This window comes from Bos grunniens, chromosome 3 (genome assembly GCF_055505025.1).
Source record: "Bos grunniens cultivar Pamir isolate PY7600 chromosome 3, Bosgru_T2T1.0, whole genome shotgun sequence".
Classification (NCBI taxonomy): domain Eukaryota; kingdom Metazoa; phylum Chordata; class Mammalia; order Artiodactyla; family Bovidae; genus Bos; species Bos grunniens.
In genome coordinates this window covers 91,243,505-91,263,849 of record NC_141167.1, presented here as the reverse complement: position 1 = coordinate 91,263,849, position 20,345 = coordinate 91,243,505, and the positions used below count along the sequence as shown (strand labels likewise).

Below are 20,345 nucleotides of genomic sequence, written 5' to 3'. Positions count from 1 at the left end.
CTAATGAACAGAATTAAAAAAAAAAAAAGCAGACTCACGTGGTTATCAGTGGGAGGGAGCCAATATAGGGAAGAGGGATTAAGAAGTACAAACTATCAGGTATAAAATAAGCTACATGGATATATTGTACATCATGGGGAATATAGGCAATATTTTATAACTTTAAATGGTGTATAACCTTTAAAATTGTGAATCACTAACTATAGTATACACCTGTAATTTATATATTATGTAGCAGCTATATTTCAACAAAAAATTAATATTAAAAAAATTCTCCGTCCAGATGAGAATCCTGAAGTTGGTTCTGTAGTCGATCACTGGACCAATTTCAAGTAGCCTTTTAAATTCCCAAGAGGGTTTACAGAGAGCCATTGTTTTCCCCTTGGTTTCTGATGGTCACACCTTTGGAGGAGTACTTCTTCTTTAGCTGCCCATTTGGCTGTTAAGCTGTCTGAACTGTATCATGATACCAGGATAAAAGGCGATGCCTGAAGAGCTGATGCAGGCCTGTAACTGTTGTGTCTCAGACAGGGCCAGGGTCCGGTCAGGGCGGGGCCTTCAGGGCAAGGCAGAGGCGAACTCAGTTCACTGTGCTCAAGGGGCTTTCAGTCTGGTGGGATATGCAGGAAATTTAAAGTATACCCACGTATTTCTGGTACCTGGAAGTGGACTGCTGCCATAACAAAGCCCTTAAATGTGGGAATGGCTTTGGCATTGGACCTGCTGAGTGAATAAATAAGTGGATGGACGAATGGATGAAACAGATAAAAAAAGAACATGACATGTTCTGGAAGCTGAACTTACTTCAGAATTACTAGAGCAAGGGGTCCATTTTGATGGGAAGTGCAGGAATTTTCCTCATTCAAAAACTATTTATTGCTTATTTTGTTCCTGATACTATGCTGCTATCTAACACTGCAGTGATGGGCCCAACACACACTGTGCATGAAGCTGGGAAGGTGAGCTGATGGAACCCAGGTACACATAAGGCTCCTCTTTCTCCCTCCACACCTTCAGGGTTTCACAAGGTCTCGACTCAGCTCCTTCTCTCCCTCTGTCTCTGCATCCGCCTCCCTCTCCCCTTGGCTCTGAGTCTATATTTCCTGCCCAGACTCGTCTGAGCCCCAGCTCCTTCTGTGGCAGGTTGAACTGGTCCACAGAGAGAAGCCCTGAAGACTTCTGCTGGGTGACGACCAGGCTTTTGTTATGCTCGCTGAGGGGTGCCAGCTGGGAGCCAAAGAGGAACACCTCAGTTAATGGGAGAGTTTAGAGGGCTCATGAGGGAAGGGAAAGAGGAAGCAGGAATGAAGAAACTATGTTTCTGCTGTCTGGTGGACAATGTCATTATTATAGCCTAATTCCCCTTGAAATCTTTGGCATATTATCTGTTAATCTATATATAATGTCTATTTTTTATGAATACAGTATCTGTTAGATTAATGGATATATTAATAATGCATTATCATATCTACTGATCATTAAGAAATACTTATTGAGCACCTCCTATGTGACAGTCAGTTAATACACTGTGAAGTGGGCTCCGAGGGTGAGAGTCGCAGAGTGAGGGCAGCATCATGATGGGTATAGGGGCACTTCCCTGATGGTCCAGTGATTAAGAATCTGCTTGCTAACACAGGGGACATGGGTTCGATCCCCAGTTTAGGAAGATCCCACACGCTGTGGAGCAGCTAAGCCCGTGAGCTGCAAGCACTGAAGCCTGCGCCCTAGAGCCCTCGAGCCGCAACAAGAGAAGCCACCGCAGTGAGGAGCCTGCGCACCGCGACAAAGAGCAGCCTCTGCTGCCACAACTAGAGAAAGCCCACGCAGCAATGAAGACCCAGAGCAGACATGTGCTGTACTGTGCTCAGTCGCATCCGACTCTTTGTGACCCCATGGACTGTAGCCCGCCAGGCTCCTCCGTCCAGGGGAATTCTCCAGGCAAGAATACTGGAGTGGGTTGCCATGCCCTCCTCCAGGGGAATCTTCCCAGCCCAGGGATCAAACCCAGGTCTCCTCCACTGCAGATGGATTCTTTACCAACTGAGCCATAAGGGAAGCCCCAGTGCAGACATAAATAAATAAAGATGCGAGTAGGGCAATGGGAATGTCTTCCCTAGGGATACCCCTGTCTGACTTGTACGCCCTTCCACAGATATCCATGGAGCACCTGACATGTGCCAGAGGGCTGCAGAGTTGGGCAAAGTAGGCAGAAAGCCCTGTCTTCCTGGAACATATCTGTCTATGGCCTATTTCTTGGGGTCCCACCTCAAGTGCAACCTACTGAACTATTCTCACATTCAGCAAACTTGCTTCTTTTGTATTGTTCCTCTCAGTTTGTGGTGCCTGGGTTCCATATCTTAGCAAAGAACACTCTTATGCACATAATTACTTGAACAGAGAGTCATCCCTCTCCTTTCCCTGTTATTAACTCATTATTGGCTAATAGCACCTGTTATATTAGACCAATAGCCATTGTTGCTTTACATGTGTGTATTCTCCATTATGAGCTCTATATCAAAATGCCTGGCACATAGGAGAAACTCAGCAAATGTTTATCCAACAGAGGAGGGAAGCAATTGTAATATAGTCAGCACAGGTAGAATACATCCCCCCAGACCTTGGGAAATAGTCCATGATTATCATCCTCCTAGCCTCTCCTCTCCCTCCTGCCTTTCCTAAGGCACTGGCTCGGCTCAGGTAATGACAACTCTTGCTGTATATTTCAGCTGTTGTTTGGCATCAAATCACATCACTGCCCCTGCTCCAAAATCATCACATCCAGGTTTCTCAAATTCCAGTCTGAATGCCTGTCTAGGCCAGGCTCACGCTCACTCCGGGCGCCAACTCTGCTCAGAGTTTCCGCATTTTTCAAGCAGCCTCCTCCACCACTGCTCATTCTTCTCTCCACCAGATGTACACAACACTCTTCTATGAGCACCTGCTCCTCTCAACCTAGCAGTGGGGAACCAGCCTACTCATGTATGTCTCATTCATCCATTCATTTTACACCTGGCCTTGCTCTGAAGCTAACAAAGATGTAAGAACACAGCAAGATTCAGTAGAGCCACCACATCCAGTTGTGCAGGGTGTTCACTGCACAAAAACACCCACTGAAGGGGAAGTTGGGGGCTGAAATCCAGTCCATCTCACCCAAGCCATGCAGCCCAGCTCAGGCTACACCTGCCCAGAGATGGCTTCTTCCTCTAATGTGCATAGTCTTCCACGTGCCAGTGAGAATTAAAAGTACAATGAAAGATGAAAGTGAGAAATAAGGCTGAAGACAAAGGACAGCCAGAAAAGCTATGAAAGCCCCCAGGGGCAGACATCTGTTCAAATCCTTGCCCAAGTGTGTCCCTTACGAAAAAGAGAGCCAAAAACATGTCCAAGACACATCCAGGGGCTAAAATGAAGAGAAAGGGTAACCACTGCTGCTCCACGGGGAAAGACAAGAAGGATTTTGAAGAACATGTGTCACGCTGCCTTGCACTCTGGTTGTTTCACTGGCCTCATTTCTAGACACATCAGAGTCTAATCAGGTAAGGCAGATGCTTGTGAAGGGGAAGGCAGCAGCCTCGCCTTCTCCCACATTGAAGAATCAGCATCACCAGTTCACAAGAATACGCTTACCTGGGAAATGCTTGTGCGTGGGCTCTGGCCCCACTGTACCAGCTACCAACCAGGTAACCTGGGACTATAGTTGTTTTCTTGGACATTTCCGTTTGCACAATTCTGATATGAATTCTGTGGGTAGAGAGAATGGGGAATGGATTCTGTAAAGGCCACAAGACTCTCAAATCTGAAAAATAAAGATCAGTGGCGATCCCTGGCCCTCCCATGCCTGATCCTACTTACTGGCTTTGCTACCCTTGGCAAAACAATTTAAAAGGGCTTTGGCTTTAGCATCTGAGAGTCAATACTGCAACACGTTTCTCACTCTGCCTGACCCACGTTTTACTGACACAGATAACTCAGAGCTACTCAGGAATTTAACTCACCAGTGGGACCAAGAAAGAACTATAACCTCTGCTTACTGGCCCGAGGGTCTCAGATTAAGAATTTTATAAACACTTTGCTTTGCTTAGTATGTGAAATGTGTGGGGAAAACTAGTACAATAAACCAAATGATGGTTTACCTCAGGTCCACATCTTATAAGACCCACTCACAAGATTATATTAACAAATGTAATCAACAAAATGACAAAATATAACATTGAGTCAGCAAGTGTTTCAGGAAGATGACACAGCCACTCACCTGCCACCCCACTGGGGGATGTGTCTGGCTTTGTGGGTGGGAGCTGGGGGTTGGGGGGTTACACAGGGCCCACCGTCCTGGAGCCTGTCCAGGATCTCGGTCTTGTATCTTCTGGGGGCCTGCAGACCACCCAGCAGCTCCCACCTGTGTGCTGGCCACCTGCCAGCCCTCAAGACTCCAGGGCCGCCTCTAGCTTCAGAATAGCCCTTCCATTTCTTTCAGGTAGTCTCTTAACATCTCTGAGTTTGTTAACTTATAAAATGAGAATAACACTCTACCCCATACAACAATTCTTTTGAGTTGTTTTTTTTTTTTTTTTGAGATAACATGCCAAGCACTTACTTAAAGTACCTGGCACATTAGCAGATCCTCAACAAATTATAATCATCATCAATCTTCAGAGAAATAAAGCGACAGAATGTAGGGGTACTACTTCTCTCCCTGGTCTTCCTTCTCTGAGTTAACTAGCATCCCAGAAGCTAAAGCAGAAAGTGGACCTCTTCTTTAAAAATAAAAAAAACTTTTTATTTTCTATTGGGGTATAGCTGGTTAACAGTGTTGTTATAATTTCAGGTGAATGCAAAGGGACTGAGCCATACATGTTCATGCATCCATTCCAGAGAGCGGGCCTCTTTTTGCATGCCATACACTGTGCCTGAGTTTAGGCCTGTGTGCTGAACACTTGCAGTGAAGACTGCTTTGTATTCAAATCACTGTGGGACTAGAGGCTGAACACGGTCTGGAGAAAGGTGCCCAGCTCTTGACCTGGATAAGCTGAGAGTCTCCTGGAATAATATATCTTCATCAATAATAAAAGGCTCTTTATACATGTAGGGCATAAGACACATAGCCACTTTTTAAAAAAAAAATCTGCTTCAAAGGACAAGAGGCGACCTTTAAGAAGGTATAACTTGACAGCAACAAAAACAACAAAAAAGAATCACCATCAGACTCCTGTCCAAACCCCCACACCATCACACAACAGGGAAAGAAACCCAAGCTGTCAGGCTTACGTTTGAGAGGAGAGACAATTCAAGTACTTTGTGCAGAAGGAAACAGAGGTTAATGCAGAGCAAATGTTCAGAGGGTGACTCCTGAAAATTGAGTCAGAAAGGCTTCAGTGAGGCCTTGGAGTCAGAATGGGCTTGCATTTTGCAAGCCTAAACAAAAGCCCCCGCCCCAAACCAAACCCAAATGTAAACTGTTACCATCACTGGTGAGACAATCCCTGAGTGATTTTGGCCCCCATACTCTGTCCATAATTAGCTTTATAATAATCAGGGCTCCAGCCAGCGGGGAACATGATAGGCTGAGCATGAGAAAATCGGACTACTTCCATGGAGGCCCGGTACAAGCCTTGGTATAACCCTGTTACAACAATCAGGATTTTCTTTCCATGGCAAGTAGCAGAAACCCACTTCAAAGGAGGATAAGCAGAATAGGAGATTTACTGGCTCCTGAGAAGAGGTGGATTCAGGGGCTCAAACTGTGACTTTAAGGTTTCCTTTACCTTTACATCTCTCAGCTGTGTTTCTCTTTGCTCATTGGCTTTATTTCCTCCAGATGGTGTGGTTTCCTATACCCCTCAACACTGGTGGAGATGGCTGAGTGGAGCTTCAGAACAAGGCTTATTATCCAAAAGGAAGGCAGAGCCTCTCTCCTCTGGCTTTCCTAACAATGACTAAAACAGATGCTGATTACCTGTGTTTCAATCATGTGCCCGACCCTGTGCCAATCATTGGTGTCAAGGGTGAGAGGTCTATTCTCATTGGCCAGACTGAGGACAGGTACCTCCCTGTGTTGGGGGAGGTGAGGGCAGTGGCACCTGAACCATGTGTGATGGAGAAAAGAGTGGCTTTATTTCTAGAAGGAGGGTAAGCTGGGCAGGCAAAAACATCACAAGTCCTCGACTTCTGGTCAATAGGAGAGAACCATTTGGGGGCCAAGGTGCAAATTGATATAGCTAGAGCCTCTATCCGCTAGACTAAATTCTAGATATTTGGAAGGAGAGCAAGTCAATTGGCCTTAAATTGGAATCAGGTTCTCATGAAGAGTACTGAGCCCTCTCCTCCCCACACCATGTTGGAAACCCAGGGACCCAGAGTGACTGTAAAATTGGCGGGACCAGCTTCTGTGCCACTCAGGGAGGGCTCGTGGGTAAGCCAGACATGTCTCTTCCTGATCTCCCTAAAAGACCAAAATAACCTAACAGCCCAGACAGCCGGACTTCCTGACCGGACCCTCCTCTGCTTTGCTTTACCTTCAGCTTGTAGTGTCCACAGAAGTGCAGTCCTAGCTCCTGACACTGCGACAGGTCTCCTCTCTTCCTCGTGGGTCAAGCAGAGTGTTTGCTAAGTGAGCCAAACTCCCCTCCCACTCCTCAGTTGGCCCCAGGCACCAAGGAGGCACCTGATAAATGTTTGCTGAGGCCTTTTCTCAGCAGGTCAGAGTAAGTACTTTTGAAAAATGACCTGGGCTCCCTATTTGTGGTTTATCCATCAGCAGATGAGGGCTCCTTAAAAGACCTGGATGGGCTGTTCTCGAAGACACCCATCCAAGTAAAAAGAGACAAACACCCACAGCCCACACAAACCTGTTTCCCCGTGAGTTAGAAGCTATTAAGTACTAATAACTCCTTTCCTACAAAAAAGCATCCTGAACCCAGAGGGAAGACTGCTTGTTTATTTGCTGAACAAGACTGGTGGCAGCAGAGCTTGAGAAGGTTTTGGCCCTGCAGCGAGAGAAGCTCACTCAGAGTTTTGGCAGGTGTCTCTGACTGCCTCTTGCCTTGATGCCATAATAGAAAATGACCAGCAAGGCTCTTTTCCACTGTGTTCTAAAGGCCCATCATGGGCAGTCCTGGGTAGGTCCAGAAAATTATTTATATAGTACTGTTACAGGCTGAATCTGCCTAAAATTGACATGTTGACGTCCTAACCCCCCATGCCTCAAAATGTGACTATATTTGGAGACAGGGTCTTTAAAGAGGTAATTAAGTTGAACTGAGGTCATTAGAGTGCGCCCAAATCCAATATGACTGCTGTCCTCATAAGAAGAGGCGATTAGGACAGAGACAACACGAGAGGAAAGACAAGATGAAGATACAGAGAGAGATGGCCATCTCAATAAAGCAAGGAGAGAGGCCTCAGGAAGAAATGACTGCTTCATCTGACACCTAATCTCAGACTTGACTCCAGAATTGTGAGAAATGACATTTCTGTTGTTTGAACCACCCAGTCCATGGTATCTTGTTATAGCAGCCCTAGCAAACTAATACGTGTGCTTTACGATTTATAAAGCTGTTTTCTCATACCTGAGCTCACTTAATTTTCACAACAATCCAACTGAGTGGAGAGTATTATCCTCATTTTATTGATGAAACACTGAGCCTAAGAAGCTATTAGCCTAAAGTCATACTGCTCAAGAGTAACAGAGCCTTGGCTTGAATCCAGAGTTTCTGATTCCAGACCCCATGTTCTTTCCAATAGACTTGCTTTGTTCTCAGAGTGCTTGGTGCCATTGTTGTCATTTGTTTTTCTGACCATCAGCCATTTAGAGACAGGTTACAATTGGCCCCTTAATCTGGAGAGTGGCTGAGCAATTCTCTCCAGTTTACACAATAAGTTGGTGGCAGGAATGGTATTAAAGCAGCTCCTGAAATTCTGGGTCATTGTTAAGTGATGATTTCTTATTTCTCCTATTCACTCAGCCAAACTCGGAGTCAGGAGCTTTGGGGTGGGTGGTTTTGTTCCCAGATCCAAACAGTAACTGGCCCTGCCTCTCACTCCTACTTCAGGTGAGCCTGCTGAAGGCAATCCTGGAATTCAGATGCTCAGCACCTGAGGTCCCGACCCCCCACCCCGTTGTTAACAGCCCTCAGTGCAAGGGCGGGATTGATTTGGCCCTTAAGGATCTGCTTTCATCGTTTACCACCTACTGGGAGGAGAATTGAAGAGGCTTCATCTGGAGTTTGCTTTCAACTTAAAATAGTCGTGTCTTTTCCTGAGAACATTGAAAAGTTGATATCAAAATAAGCAAAGGAGCCAGACTAGCAAATTCCAGTGGTCTGAATTCGTTTTCCTTTTTGGGGGTGGGGCAGAAGTATGTGATAGGTGCAAATAGCAAGAATTGATATCAGAATACATAAAAGAAAGACAAATTGATACCCATAACCCTATCACCTCCATTTTTTCTTTTGGTGTTCCTTTGTTTCTTTGTCCAGATATGCATGTAATTTTTACAGTTATGCAAAGATGAGATTTTATATTTTCATTTAACATCATAATAGAAGCATTTTCTCACATTGCCACATAATCATCACAATAATCTTTTTAATGGCGCATAAGATCACTTGAAGTGATGGAGCCCTCATTTGCACAATTCTCCTTTCCTTAGTCATTAGGTTGTTTCCAAGTTTTCACTTCAAATGACCCATTCTTTAGCAGACTGCAGAAAAGCGGCTGATTCTTGATTTACCTGGGAGTTTTCTGGTATCAAACAGTGGTTCCGTTTACAGGTGGGTGCCCAGGAATCACCCTGAGGCTGTGGTGACTGATGGAGAGGTCAGCACAGAGGGAAGGCTGGGTGGGGAGGAAGGGCTGGGAGCCAGCGAGCTAGAGTCAGGCGGGATCATGCATTTTCCCACCCAGACTTTCCTGCCTCTCAGGGACCCCTGGCAGCTACTCAGCTAGCACTGAGGTAGGAAGCAGCCTGTGAACACAGGGGGTAAATGACAGAGGGTCCCATTTTGGCTGCCGTAAAAACCAAACCAACAAGCTACCTAAGAAGGTTCTGTGCCTTTGGCTCTTCCCAGGCTGCAGAGCACTGGGTCTCCTGATAATACTCAGGCAACTTGGAGGACCTAACCACTAATCCCAGGAGGCTGAGCAGAAGCAATATGGTGGATTTTGCTCATTTCATCAAGTTGCATTCTGTCTAACCTGATCCTGGCATATTTTCTGCTTTCCTGCAACTTCTGCCTGAAGGGACAGAAGTCCCAACCCAAATGCACAACCCCCCTCAGTCCTGCCCCAGCCAGAAATCCCTTCTGGCTCTCCACACTTCTCCTCCCAGAGCTTCTTACCTGACCCCTTTGGGAAAAGCCCCCAGTTGGTGAGAACTACTGACAGCCTTGGGAAATAGAAACAAGCAGGAAGACAGAGGACGTTCTCATTGCATTGAAAGTCAGCTCCATTTGGAGGCAATTCAAAATGCAAGCGTACTCGTGCAGTCGCTGTTGACCAAGTTAATTTATTGCCTCGTGGTTACAGCAGTGGTCCCGCCCCCTTAGGATGAATTGAGTTTGGAGTCTGGTGGCTGGGCAGAATCCTATGGAATTTTCTCCATCATCCTCTTCATGGCCCATCCAAAGGTCATTCAGGGTTTGCCCTGACTGACAATAGAAGAAGCCAACTATGAAGAGTATTTACTGCTAGGTACTAAGCAAAATGCTTTACATAAATATCTCAAATGATCCACATAACTTTATGAAGAAAGGAGTATTATTACCCCCATTCTATGGATGAGAAATTCTATAGATGAGAAAAGGCTCAGAAAGGTCAAGTAACTAACCCCAAGTCATATAGCAGGTAAGTGGTATTAGTTAAGACCAGATTCAGACAGTCTGAGTGGAGTGCACAAGCTCCCCACTAGGGACGCCTCTTTTTGCCAGCCTAGCCGCACCACGGTAATAATAATCATTAAACTGAACCATTTAAGTCCCAGGTGCTTTGCTAAGGCATCTGCTTGCATTCCTCAAACTCTTGAATGAGGAAACAGAGAATCAGCGAGGTTAATTCACTTCCCCAAAGTCACATGATTAGTAAGCAGGTATGACAGGGAGTATTTTCTTCTAAGGGCTTCCCTGGTGGCTCAATGGTAAAGAATCTGCCTGCCAACGCAGGAGACACAGGAGACGCAAGTTTGCTCCCTGGGTCTGGAAGATCCCCTGGAGAAGGGAATGGCAAACCACTCCAGTATTCTAGCCTGGAAAATCCCATGGACAGAGGAGCCTGGCAGGCTATAGTCTATGGAGCTGCAAAGAGTCAGACACGAACTTAGCGACTAAACAACCACATCCTCTAAAATCCATTTTCTCCTTGTAGAATAATAGATTCCCATTATTAGCTGAATATGTGGCCTTCTAGAATCAAGACTATATTTATTTGCTAGATTTTGTTGAAGCTATTCGAGTCCATGTGACTAAATCATGGATAACAAGATGTAAGCAAAAATGCTTTGTACACAAGGACCTACTGTATAGCACAGGGAACTCTCCTCAGTGTTGTATGGTGGCCTGGATGGGAGGGGAGTCTGGGAGAGAATGGATACATGTGCATGTATGGCTAGGTCCCTTCGCTGTTCACCTGAAACTGTCACAATATTGTTTGTTAATCGGCTATACCCCAGTACAAAATAAAAAGTTTAAAAGATGCTCTGTGCAACTTCCTGGAAATGTCAGTCTTCTTTCCTCCTTCCTGCTGGTGGAATGCTGACCTGAGAGCTGGAGCTGGAAGGGTGCCAGCTTGAGCCGTGACATGACCAAGGCCACAAATAGCAGAGCCACGAGGTAGAAGGAGCCTGGGTTTCCACGGACTCCATGGAGCCAAGTCCACTCAGCCATCTTGAGGTAACCACGTCTCAACTTTTACATGAAAGAGAAATAAACACCCAGCTGGATTAAACCACCATTATTTTGGGTTTTCTGTCATTTACAGCCAAACCTAATCCTAATTAACATAGTGGTGGAGCTGGAATCTAAACCAGTTTGACACCAAAGGCCCAAATTAACCACTCTGACATGCTGTTTCTACTGTACAACTCTATGCCCACACTGGTTCACAATATTATCAGTCTTCCACTCCCTTCATTTGGAGAATCATACAATAAATATTTACCAAGTGCCAGGGCCTGAGCTAGGGAATAAACCAAGAATATAAATACGAATGATTTTGTCAGTGCCCTCAAGGAGTTGGCAGTCCATCTTGAAAGACAGATGGCTAAGCAAATAAATAAAATACAGTGGGACGAGTCCTGTAATAGAGACATGAGCCAGATGCTGTGGGAGCACAAAGAGAGGAGCGACTCACTGCCTGAGGATCAGGGAAGATTTCACCTAAGTGTCGCAGATGAGCTGCACATACTAAGCAGCTGCAAGAAAGTGTGAAGTGTCCTCGGTTCTCATACACCAATACATGTAAAGGTGGCGCTAGTGGTAAAGAATCCTCCTGCCAGTGCAGGAGAAACAAGAGATGCAGGTTCAATCCCGGAGTCAGGAAGATCCCCTGGAGGAGGGCATGGGAACCCACTCCAGTATTCTTGCCTGGAGAACCCCATGGACAGAGGAGCCTGGCAGGCTACAGTCCACAAGATCACAGAGAGTCAGACGCGACTGAAGCTGCTTAGCACACAAGCACCAAGGACCTGCCATCTTTTGTCTAGAAGTGCAGCCCATTCTCCTTTCCCTGGAATTTTAGACTCGAATTCTTCAGCAGTGGAACCCCGTGGAGCCCCTTGGGGATCCAGACTGGTTTTGTTTGCTGGACCTTCAGCCATGAAGAAAAAACTTAGGTGTGACTCGTAAGGCCAACCTTCCTCACAGCAAGGAACAAAATAGAAGCAGGACACAGAAGGCCCCCAGCAGCAGGGCTGGATAAATAAAGATTCTTCAGCATAGCTGTGAAAGCCAGAATGAGTTCTGTCCGTAATTACTCTGCGTTCGGAAATGGTGTTTCCAATGTGACCTTTCTACCTGCGATTCTAACAGAGGAGCTGCTGTCAGTGTTAATAAAGCCTGGACTCGGCTCTCCTTGATTGGAGCCAATTAGAATTACCCAGAGAGGGCAGCCAGGGCAGCGTGGCCGCTAATGAGGGCAGATGATGTGTTGGCATTGGCTTCTTTGCCCAGTGAGGAGGGGATGGGAAACTCACCCTGCCTAGCGGTCCCCTCTTCCCCCCTCCCATGGCCTCCAACAACTCTACCGAACTATTTCTTGAGCACCAGCTTTAAATCAAGGCAATGAGATCTACTGGGGAAAAGAATATCTCCTGGATAATGAGGCCAAGCAACACTTTTTCTCACTCAGCCTGTATTTATTAAGCAAACTACCACAGTCCCCCTTACCCAAGGGGATATGTTGCAGGATGCCCAGTGGATGACTGAGACTGTAGTCTCCTACACACACTATGTTTTTCCTTATACATGCATACCTGTGAAAGAGCTTAATTTATGAATTAGCACAGTAAGAGATGGAACAATTATAACAACATATTAGAATAAAAGTTATATAAACATGTTCCCTCCCTCTCTCTCACTCTCAAAATATCTTATGGTACAAATTTAATGCCTTTTCCATTTGAACTAAGCACTTACCACACACTGTGGCATTAACTTTTGCAGTCTGAGCTTCGACAAAGCTAGCACAAACTTCTCAGTGTTGTGTGGCAGTCTGGATGGAAGGGGAATTTAGGGGAGATTAGGTACATGTATATGCTGAGTCCCTTCGCTCTTCATCTGAAACTATCACAACATTGTTAATTGGCGATACCCCAATACAAAATAAACAAAAAAAATTAGCATGAATTTCTCTTCCTTTTCACAATTTCACAGACAAAAGTTTCATTCTTACCATAGATCTTAGCAACCTCAGCATAGGATTTTTTTTCTTTCCTTATTAAATGTAGAACTTTCACCTTTTCACTGAAAGAAAGCGTTTTGTGACTTCTCTTTGGCATGTCCGAATTGCCAGCATCACAACTCTTGCACTTTGGGGCCATTATTAAGTAAAACAAAGGTGACTCAAACACAAGTACCACAATATTATGATGGTCATGCTAGTAACCGAGATGGCCACTAAATGCTAATGGGAGAGATATCCTGAATGAAAGGATGATTCACGTCTCAGTGGGAGGAGGTGGGATGAAGCAGGACACTCAGATTTCATCACACTACTCAGTTCAGTTGAGTCGCTCAGTCATGTCCGACTTTGCGACCCCATGGACTGCAGCACACTAGGCTTCCCTGCCCATCATCAACTCCTGGAGCTTGCTCAAACTCATGTCCATCGAGTTGGTGATGCCACCCAACCATCTCATCCTCTGTCATCCCCTTATCCTTCTGCCTTCAGTCTTTCCCAGCATCAGGGTCTTTTCTAATGAATCATTTCTTCGCATCAGGTGGCCAGAGTATTGAAGCTTCAGCTTCAGCATCAGTCCTTCCAATGGATGTTCAAGTTTGATTTCCTTTAGGATGGACTGGTTGGATCTCCTTGCAGACCAAGGGACTCTCAAGAGTCTTCTCCAACACCACAGTTCAAAAGCATCAATTCTTCGGCTACTAAGAATAGCATGTAATTATAAACTTATGAATTGTTATTTCTGAAATTTCCCATTTGATGTTTTCTGACATGGCTGACTACAGGGTAACTGAAACTGTAGAAAACAAAAAGATTAGGGGGACCACTGTACTCTGGGCCAGGAGAGGTGCCGGGGCAACATGCAATAACAACCAAGATACAAACTTACCATGACGTGAAGGAAGCTTAAGCTTTAGGGCGTCCCATCAGCACAAGTCCTGAAAGGGATGCTAGCAATGCTGTTCATGTTTTGGTCAACTTTGAAAAAGTAAGTTAGTTTAACCACACTCAGTTAGGAATGCGGTCTCTTTCTGCTTAGACTCTGTCACACTTCCCCCAGGGTAGAGCATCAACGAAGTGGCATTGACAGGATCTGGCCAAGGGCAAGTAAGTAGGGGATACGATTAGGTTTGCATTCTGCGGGGGTGTATTAGGTGGTTTGCAGTCACTTTTTAAAAACGTTATTTCTTTGCTATGATTTTTTTGGCTGCACTGGGTCTTCATGCTGCTCGTGGGCTCTCTCCAGCTGCGGGGAGCTGGGGCTGCTCTCTCGTTCTAGCGCGTGAGCTTCTCGTTGCAGTGGCTTCTCTTGCTGTGGAGCGTGGGCTCTGTCGTTGGGGCGCAGGTGCTTAGTTGTTCCTCGACATGTGGGATCTTCCCAGATCAGGAATCATACCCGTGTCTCCAGCACTGGCAGGCAGACTCTTTACCACTGGACCACCAGGGAAGTCCTGCAGCCACTTTTTAAATAAACTTCTCTAGCCATCTCAGTGTGGAAGTAGCTGCCAGGAACCCTCCTATTGCCCATGGTATCTTCTCCTCTGGCATGTGGCACTAAGGAGCAGGGCCAGAGTTCGTATCAGATTTGAATACATCCTACAGAAACTGGCAGTGGAAGTATGTGGGTAGTGGAGGAGAAACAAGATTTGAATTGTACAGAGCCAAAAGCTAGTCTATGGGAAAATCTTCTATGTGTAAAATTCTAAATGCAGGATTCAGTTCTCACAGACACCAAGTCGTATATACTAGGAATATTCAGTAATAATACAGTGATGCAATTCTATCCTATACCTTTTTTCTTTTTTGGTGACAATTATGCCAAATAGGACTTATCAGAATATGTTTGTAAACTGTAGCAGCCCTACAAACAGCCAGTATGTCTGGTTGTGAAGTCACATGTTTTATGCATCCCAATCATCAACAATAAATCTTATTTTTATTATGCTGGAGGAAAGACTTAATTCACTTTCCTTTTTCTATATAGAAAAGATGACAAAACTGTTGTTATATAAAGAGGTGAGAAAAGAGTATTCAAACAAAAACTGCAGAGGAAGAAAAGTATTGCAGCAGTGTGCTAGGCAATTAATAAAAACATTGTATTACTTTTCCGTATCTTGTGATATTTGTGAAATATTTCAACTTCAAGAGTCCTACAGCTTTCGGCTTTCGGCTGGGAGGAGGCAAAGGTGCAACTTTCTTCGGTCGTCCCAAATCCAGGTTCATCCGACACCAGCTGCCTCCACCATGCCGCCTAAATTCGACCCCAACGAGATCAATGTCGTGTACCTGAGGTGCACCGGTGGGGAAGTCGGTGCCACGTCTGCCCTGGCCCCCAAGATCGGCCCTCTGGGTCTGTCTCCAAAAAAGGTCGGTGATGACATCGCCAAGGCAACTGGTGATTGGAAGGGTCTGAGGATTACAGTGAAACTGACCATTCAGAACAGACAAGCCCAGATTCAGGTGGTACCTTCTGCTTCTGCCCTGATCATCAAAGCCCTCAAGGAACCACCAAGGAACAGAAAGAAGCAGAAAAACATTAAGCACAGTGGAAACATCACTTTTGATGAGATCATCAACACTGCCCGGCAGATGTGGCATCAGTCTCTAGCTAGAGAACTTTCTGGAACCATTAAAGAGATCCTGGGGACCACCCAGTCCGTAGGCCACCACCCTCACGACATCATAGATGATATCAACAGTGGCACAGTGGAGTGCCCCGCTAGTTAAGAACTGCAAAGGAAAAAGAAAAATAAAGGATCATTTGACAACCAAAAAAAAAAAAAAAAAAAGAGTCCTACAGTTTGTTGTCATTTTTCTCAATCTAAGCAAATATCCACTTTCACACCCAATTTTGGATTCGTAATTTTTTATTTTTCTTAAAGAGGGTCCTTCAAATTGTCTTAAGTTTCAGGTCCCACAGACATCCCTGGAGCATCCAGTCATGGTTTACTCCCTTTCATAGTCTGATGAGAGAGCACAGTTGCCTTCCTTTGCTCCACACGTGTGTGACCAATGCCCACTGAGTACCCGGTTCAGAGCTAGGGCTGGGCAGGCGCACGGTGGGCGATGGAGCAGATACGGCATCTTCCTGGGTGTGGAGAGGGAGACAGCACTGTCAAGTAAGCTAAATCACACAGCATGCTGTGAGAGAGAATAAGGAAGCAAAGTTTTCATAGGAAATATTTTAGCTGAGACCCAAAGGTTAGGAGTGGTTCAGATGGACTTCCCTGGTGGGACAGTAGACAGGAATCTGCCTGCCAGGCAGGAAACATAGGTTGAACCCCTGGTCCAGGAAGATTCCACATGCTGTGGAGCAACTAAGCCAGTGTACCACAGCTCCTGGAGCCCGCGGGCTGCAACTACCGAAGACCATGTGCCTGAAGCCTGTGCTCCGCAACGAGAGAAGCCTCCACAATGAGAAGCCCACACACCGCAACGAAGACCAGCCCCTGCTCACTGCAATTAGAGAGACCCCATGCACAGCAACAGACTCAGAGCAACCAAAAATAAAATAAATAAATAACTTTTAAAAAAGAGTTGGTCAAACGAAGAATTTTTAAAAAAGAACATGGCAAGCAGAAAGAACAGCATAAGTCTTTATTCATCGTTCTGGGATGGTAAGGGTTTGATGTATGACAGGTATTCAGTAAATATCTCTTGAATTAACTTTTAAAATAAATGCTACAATTTGTGCAGGGCCATAGTGCTATAGGAGCACACAGGAGAGGCGCTGAACCCTTGCCAAGGGCAGCTGGAATGAAGTAATGAGGAATAAGCAAAAGTTGGGTTAAAATTGACTTCCTGGCTTTCAGGAGAAGAAACAGCATGTGCAAAGGCCCTGGGATTAGAGATTAGAAAGCAGTTCTGTATGGCTGGACAGATAGTATGCTAGATTTAGGAAGGAAAGTTTAGCTGAGGGAAGATGGAAAAGTAGAACCGGCAAGAAATGAGGCTAGACATGTAAACCAGAGCCAGACCATGATAGAGCCTCATAAGTCATGGTAAGATGTTCGGACTTTATGTTGGTGAGGTGGTTTTAGCAAAGGAAATGACATGCTCAGATCAGTACATTAGAAAGATTTGGTTGCCAGGTGAAGAGGGGACTGGATAGGGGCTAAGGCAGGAAGACCAAGCAGGAAACTTGGAGAAATGCAAGGGAAGGTGGTGGCCAGAGGCAGTGACAGTGGGGATGGGAGACGTAGAGAGATCCCTAGAGGAAGGTTATGGTACCTGATGCAGTTAGATCAGCAAGGTAGAAGAATCACAACAGGGGCTGGAGCCACGATTGTTCCTAGTTCCTCTTCCTTCAGGAAGCTAGCCAGTCTCTTGTTTTCGGTGGAAGGTTTCTTTCCAGTATCAGGGCTGCCTGTGTCCTACTGGTCACGCTGGGTTCCATATCTTCATTCACTCCTCGGATCCTGCTCTTTTTTCTCTGACTTCTCGTTGGGTTCAGCCAATGGGAGCTGACAGAAGACTGGAGGTCAGGGGGAAAAGGTCACAGTATTTAATCCCTGTGGCCTCCCTGAGAGAAGGACCCAGGCCAGTTATGCCCTTCAGTCTCTCTCGGGACAGCCTTCTCATCTCTACTTTCCCCCTCCCTGGTTTCAGTATTCACTTCCCTCCCCTTCAATTAGGACTTAGGGAGGTTACAGCTCCACTGACCCATGGCAGAATCACCCCAACATCTCTTGGTTTCTGCATGCCTCATCCACACCTTGGTAAGAGCTTTTGAATCAGACCACATCCCCATAAGCCCAGCAGCCAATAAGGCCAAGATCATACCTTCAACTCTTTTCCTGGTGACCAACCATCATCTTCCTGTGCACTTTGTCCCATGTCAAGTCCAGTTTCCTCCCACAGTGTGAAATTCATCTCTGATTCATGGCTCTGACTCTCAGGACTTCCCTAGCGCTGCCCGTCCCTGCCCTGTTCAGTCCCTGGGGCTTTCCTCCATCACTGGGGAGACCTGGGGAGCCAGTCATCAAATGACTAGTGGCCAAGGCCCCTTCCTGCCTCCCTGAGAGGTCAGACTACACCTGCCCAATTGCTGTTCTCAGACTCACCATCCTCTAGGCTCCCTGCTGACCTGTAACCTTCATGTCTATCAAGGTGTATGTGTCAAGGTCAGTCGCTTAGTCATGTCTGACTTTTTGCGACCCCATGGACTGCAGCACGCCAGGCTTCCCTGTCCATCACCAGCTCCCGGAGCTTGCTTAAACACATGTCCATTGAATTGGTGATGCCATCCAACCATCTCTTCCTCTGGCATCCCCTTCTCCTCCTGCCCTTCAATCTTTCCCAGCATCAGGGTCTTTTCCAATGAGTCAGTTTTTGCATCAGGTGGTCATGTAAATAAGTATAAATAATTGTACTTGGAACAGAATCCAATCTTCTTACCTTTCCCCTGCCTATTCTTTTCCTCTACTTCTCATCTCCTTTCTCATCAGGGTCTTTTCCAATGACCTGGTTCTTTGCATCAGGTGGCCAAAGTATTGGAGTTTCAGCTTCAGCATCAGTCTTTCCAATGAATATTCAGGACTGATCTCCCTTAGGATTGACTGGTTGGATCTCTCTGCAGTCCAAGGGACTCTCAAGAGTCTTCTCCAACACCACAGTTCAAAAGCATCAATTCTTTGGTGCTCAGCTTTCTTTCTAGTCCAGCTCATATCCATAAATGACTACTGGAAAAACTGTAGCTTTGACTAGATGGACCTTTGTTGACAAAGTAATGTCTCTGCTTTTTAATATGCTGTCTAGGCTGGTCAGAGCTTTTCTTCCAAGGAGCACGCGTCTTTTGATAGCTCAGTTGGCATGTGTCTCAGTCTCTGGTATTTGTCTGTTCCTCCCTCCCCACCCCCGGGGGGCAAGGATGTTGCCCCGTTCTTGCTTTATTCCAGCACCTACCCCGGTGCCTGGGACCTAGTGGTTACTGGGTAGCTTTTTGTCGACCAACGGACCAACCAATTGGACTGTTGTTTTCCGCTAGACAAGATAGAGCACCAATGATTAGGCTACAGATTTAGTCTTACCTCTTGGAGAAGCATCTCATCAGCATCACAATTATTTCCCATTCATATATGACAACTCCTCAGTCATATATGTATAATATTCATGTGCAACACTCCCTGGGCCCAATTAATGTCTTCATTGGCCCCAAGCACTGCTAAGTACACAAGGACTGACTTCACATGAAAATAAAACTAACATTTTATTTTTTGATCTAACAATTGCTAAAAATTTTAAAAGCAACTTTCTTCTAGATTTTTTGCCTGCAAAAATATGAATAAACTCATTACAGCTGTACTTATGTTTCTTCCTGTTTCTCAGTTTAGTAGGATCCCAGGCATGTATTTCCTCTGTTGGGCGATGGTTTCCATGATGCAGAATAATTCCATTCACTCTATGTGGATTTTACTAGTTTGACTTGACAAAGTCAAGCCAAGGTGGGGGCGGGGTAGGGTAAACCTCCCCCTCTTTTGTCATCTTGGAAAGATGGAGGGGGCAAGGAGGAGTGAGGAGGAGTCAATTCCCCATTACATTGCATGTGTTTTTCAACCTTGGCATTACTGAGGGACAAATCTTTGCATGAGACTAACCTACTCATAGCAGGACATTTATCATTTCTGATTTCCAGGTACTAAAGGCTAATAGCACCTTTCAGTCATTGTGACAATTAAAAAAAAAAAAAAACAACTCCAAAATCTTCCTAGGGCGCAGTACTACTTCAGGGTAAGCTGTACTACCTCAGGTTAAGAAGCACTGTGACCTGTGTGGTTGAATGCAGGTGGAAAGAATGTCCTGAATGGTCCTAGCCCAGCTCTTTACATCCTCTCTGTCCCTCCCTCCTGGACGTGCTGAGCCAAGGTCAGCAGGTCGCTATGCCCTCAGCCTCTCCCCACTCTGAGCAACGATGGCTCATGTAGTATTTTGTCATGTGGTGTGACTCTTGTTATAGCATCACTTTTCATATTAACTCTGAGGGTTTGTTCTAGAACATTTCCAAACCTGCTTGTGTGTCTCTGAGTAAATCATAAGCTCCCAGAGGGCAGAACCCATGTTTTATACCTCTTTATGGAGAAGGCAATGTCACCCCACTCCAGTACTCTTGCCTGGAAAATCCCATGGATGGAGGAGCCTGGTAGGCTGCAGTCCATGGGGTCGCTAAGAGTCGGATACGACTGAGCAACTTCACTTTCACTTTTCACTTTCATGCATTGGAGAAGGAAATGGCAACCCACTCCAGTGTTCTTGCCTGGAGAATCCCAGGGACGGGGGAGCCTGGTGGGCTGCCATCTGTGGGGTCGCACAGAGTCGGACACGACTGAGCGACTGAACTGACTGAACTGAAGGTGAAGTTCGCCCTTGTATACAGTTCAGGAGGTTCTCCTGACAAGTATACTAGGGTGGTTTGCCATTCCCTCCTCCAGTGGATCAGGTTTTGTCAGAGCTCTCCACTATAA

General features: G+C 45.8%; 1 long non-coding RNA gene and 1 pseudogene across 7 annotated transcripts in view; one reads left to right on the top strand and one right to left on the bottom strand.

Annotated features, from left to right (window-relative positions):
- LOC147376080 (uncharacterized) overlaps window positions 1-7,470 on the bottom strand; it is a 57,953-nt gene extending 50,483 nt beyond the window's left edge. For 2 of the 6 annotated variants that reach the window (XR_015160707.1, XR_015160712.1), the window contains exons 1-2: window positions 6,513-7,470; window positions 3,628-3,741 (exon numbers count right to left, since the gene is read on the bottom strand). This is a non-coding gene — a long non-coding RNA (uncharacterized LOC147376080). Of the gene's footprint in view, window positions 1-3,627; window positions 3,742-4,252; window positions 4,474-5,762; window positions 5,949-6,512 lie in introns of those variants that run through there. The other 4 variants (XR_015160708.1, XR_015160713.1, XR_015160710.1 and 1 more) reach the window with 3 other exon arrangements.
- Window positions 7,471-15,045: 7,575 nt separating this feature from the next.
- On the top strand, window positions 15,046-15,671 carry LOC147376079 (large ribosomal subunit protein uL11 pseudogene; annotated as a pseudogene). The gene has a single exon (XR_015160706.1). The product of XR_015160706.1 is annotated as a large ribosomal subunit protein uL11 pseudogene (transcript).
- Window positions 15,672-20,345: the final 4,674 nt, after the last annotated feature.